The 3,970-nt window shown below is 39.9% G+C and overlaps 1 non-coding gene across 1 annotated transcript; it reads right to left on the bottom strand.

The window, feature by feature from the left end:
* Window positions 1-2,550: 2,550 nt before the first annotated feature.
* LOC137768964 (U6 spliceosomal RNA) lies at window positions 2,551-2,657 on the bottom strand. The gene has a single exon (XR_011074883.1). It is a non-coding gene; the product is annotated as a U6 spliceosomal RNA (small nuclear RNA).
* Window positions 2,658-3,970: the final 1,313 nt, after the last annotated feature.

The raw sequence follows: 3,970 nt of genomic DNA on the forward strand, positions 1-3,970 counted from the left end.
AAATGACTCACCAAAACAGAAACTGAAACCCAAAATTAAAGATCAATTCATCACAATTCTTCATCAAACCCAGTAGAAAAAAAAGGCCCAAATTGCATGCTTAGCCATTGTTATGAGCTGAATTGTTTCCCTTCAAAATTCCTATGTTATTCTTGGCACCCCAGAATGTGACTGTATTTGGAGATAGGGTCTTTAAAGAGGTAATTAAGTTAAAATGAGGTCATTAGGGTGGGCCCTAATCCAATATGACTGGTTTCCTTACACGAAGAGGAAATTTGGACACAAACACACACACAGGAAAATACCATGTGAAGACACAGGGAGAAGACAGCCACCTACAAGAGAAGGAGAAGGGCCTCAGAAGAAACCAACCTGCTGACACCCTGATGCCTCCAGAACTATGAGAAAATTAATTTCTGTTGTTTAAGCCACCCAGTCTGTGGTACTTTGTTATGGCAGCCCTGACAGACTAATACAGCCATCATTATTTTTCAACTATATATTTTACTTAAAATCATAGCACTGTGCCCAAAGCATCAATTAAGTGCCAGAGTATCAATTATGCAGGCCAACCCTATCATTCTATGTATAGTAATAATAACTAGCAGTATTGGGTGCCTACAGTGTGGGACTGGGACAGATATCTATATTCTGATATTTACATCAACCCTGTTCAGTGTATGCATGGCTCTTGTCCCCATTTTTACGGATTCCCAGAGCCAGTGACTATCAGAAACCGGGGTTCAAACCCAGGTCTGCTTGACACCAAAGTCCTAAACTCTTGGACATTACGCCAGAATGAGTTTACCAATTTGCCTACTGTTGACCAATTTGCCTGCTGTTCTGACTCACAGCTGAACTAGAGCTGGAATGGAGGTCACCTGACTCCCAAACCAGTATCCTGCCTCGATGACTGCAAGACATTTTGAAACACAAAATTTTACAGAGTTCTCGCGTCAGTGCAGGGTGGCCTGGCAAAGGGCTGAGACCCACTGGACCTCCTTTTCCTGTCTCATACTCTGCAGATGCTCTACACAGCATCAGAAGATTGGAAAATGGGTGAGGCTTCTGGACTAGGAACATCTGTGAGGGTGGCTGGATACTGATCGTGGGTAAGAGAAGAGGAAGAGCCATGCTAATGAGGTTTAGGGGGGTTGGGTTTATTTATTTTTTTAAGAAAGGCAGACTGCCACTTGCAGAGCCCTCGTTAGGATGTATCTGGGAGTCCTGGTAGCTTGACTGCCCTATGTTGTCCTACAAATGGACCATAAGAGCTTGTTTGGAGGTCCTAGCAGGAGAGCACAGCTACCTGCCTGCACCTGAAGGAAGAAAGATCCACCTCTATCGGGGAAGGTTGCCCTCCTCCACCAGCATGCAGCTTCAGGAGGGACACACGTGATGGAGCGGACAGGGAGGAAGAGGACAGTTGCTTAGCCAGCCAGATCAGCCCAATCAACCCTGGCAATCAAAGGGGTGACAGATGTTGCAGCCAGATCGCTCTCACATGCAAGATTTAGAGTTTGAAGAAGAAAACTAAAATAGTTGGGGTTTAGAACATGAGAAACAGAAATTTTCACCATACATAACAGATTTATAAGCTTTTATAGGCAATCTGCATGTAAATAGGAAATTCTACAATTTCTGAGGTTTTCTTTTGATGAAATTGCTTTTCCTCTCTCATGCCTGTAGAGATCTACGTTGAACTCCTATAGTTTATACTCGAGCTTGTTTCTGACATACTCATTCTGACCTACTCAAAATCAGACTACGAAATTTCATGCTAAAAATCCTAAATAAAACCTAGAGCTCATCACTGTGGTGTGAAATATCCCAAATGGAAGATGCTAAATTGTAAGGATGAAACTCTTTTTTGCAGTGTTAAGGGAAAATTGCCTCTTCTAAACTGTCTTCATGTAAGTAGCCTCTGTATCAGTGGTTCTCAAAGTGTGGTTCCCCAGGCCAGCGGCACTAGCCTCACCTGGGGTGGGGACTTGTTAGAAATGCAGTCTCAAGCCCCAACCCAGATGTACTGAATCAGAAACTCAGAAATCTGTGTTTATAAGCCTGCCCAGGTGATTCTGATGAGTACATATGTTTTGCAACCACTGGTCTATAATAAATATTTTTTTACTGGAGTATAGTTGCTTTACAATATTGTGTTAGTTTATAATGTACAGCTATACGTATACATATATCCCCTCTTTTTTGGATTTCCTTCTCATTTAGTTCACCACAGAACACTGAGTAGAGTTCCCTGTGCTATGCAGTAGGTTCTCATTAGTTATCTATTTTATACATAGTATCAATAGTGTATATATGTCAATCCCAATCTCCCAATCTTCCCATCCACACCCCCTTTCCCGCTTGGTATCCATACGTTTGTTCTCTACATCTGTGTCTCTATTTCTGCTTTGTAAATAAGATTGTCTATACCAATTTTTTCAGATTCCACATATATGCATTAATATACGATATTTGTTTTTCTCTTTCTGACTTACCTCACTCTGCATGGCAGTCTCTAGGTCCACCCGTGTCTCTATAAATGACCCAAAAAACATGGAACGCTTCACGAATTTGCATGTCATCCTTGCACAAGGGCCATGCTAATCTTCTCTGTATCGTTCCAATTTTAGTATATGTGCTGCCAAAGCGAGCACTAATAAATATTTTTTAAACTTTGAAAAAGTCTTAAATACTGAACTCTAAAATCTTTAATCAGTAAAACGATTTAAAAAGGAGAGTTGTCAGAATGACCCAAGTAATTACTAAATCATGTTCTGTCAAAGACTCAACACCACCTATTGAAGCGATACCTGTATTCTGGCCTCTTAGGTACCTTTCAATACCTAGAGTCCGTGAGCATTGAGAGGGAACAATCTCCTGACTGAATAATTGTGTAATTACAAATAATTGGTACTTCAGTTTTTTTTCAAAGTTTTGATTTCCCATTCTCTTAAAATTAAGAGTGCCATTCCTATGAAAATATCCTCCTGAACCATAACCTATTGCATTTAGCATTCTCAAATCTAAATAAGGAATACACCAAAATGTTAAAAGTGGTTCTCTCTGGGCAGAGGAATTATGGATGAATTTTGTTCTTGTCTTTATACTGTTGTATTAATATTTTTTTTAAAAAAATATTAAGGTAAAGTTAGATAAGCATATGAGGTTCTAGTAAACCTGAGAGAAATCCATCATTATAATGTTTGCAGCCAGATCCACTATTTACAGGTAAAGAAAGATTTTTATAAATTGACATAGAATGTATTTTCAATAAACAAGATTGGGACTTCCCTGGTGGCGCAATGGTTAGGACTCAGTGCTCTCAATGCAGGGGGCCCAGGTTCGGTCCCTGGTCAGGGAACTAGATCCCACATACATGCCACAACTAAGGAGCCGGCGAGCCGCAACTAAGACCTGGCACAACCAAATAAATAAATAAATATTTAAAAAAATAAATAAATAAACAAGATTGAACAGAGACTTTTTTCCCATCACTTTTCTCTTTTCCTTCTAACACGTGACAGATGGACTGACTATATTACATGGCAATTAGGAATTATTCTAGCGAAAAAGTCAAAATAGATTTATCTTAATTGTAACAGAGTTTTTTTTAATGTTGAAATGTTTTCTACTCTAAATAAAGAGTATGCTTTGGAATCTACAGAGAAAATCTTTTTACAATACAGAGAGTCACTGTACATAACCCCTGGTCATGTTTAATGGTCCTCAGTTCCATGGGCTGTTACTCTCTTTGGTTGATTGGTAGTTATATTGTAATGAAAAGAGATTCATATTTTAGCTACTCATTCTTTTTTTTTTTTTTTTTTTTTTTTTTTTGGCTGTGTTGGGTCTTCGTTTCTGTGCGAGGGCTTTCTCTAGTTGCAGCGAGTGGGGGCCACTCTTCATCGCGGTGCGCGGGCCTCTCACTGTCGCGGCCTCTCTTGTTGCGGAGCACAAGCTCCAGACG

This window comes from Eschrichtius robustus, chromosome 8 (assembly GCF_028021215.1).
Source record: "Eschrichtius robustus isolate mEscRob2 chromosome 8, mEscRob2.pri, whole genome shotgun sequence".
In the NCBI taxonomy this organism is placed as follows: Eukaryota; Metazoa; Chordata; class Mammalia; order Artiodactyla; family Eschrichtiidae; genus Eschrichtius; species Eschrichtius robustus.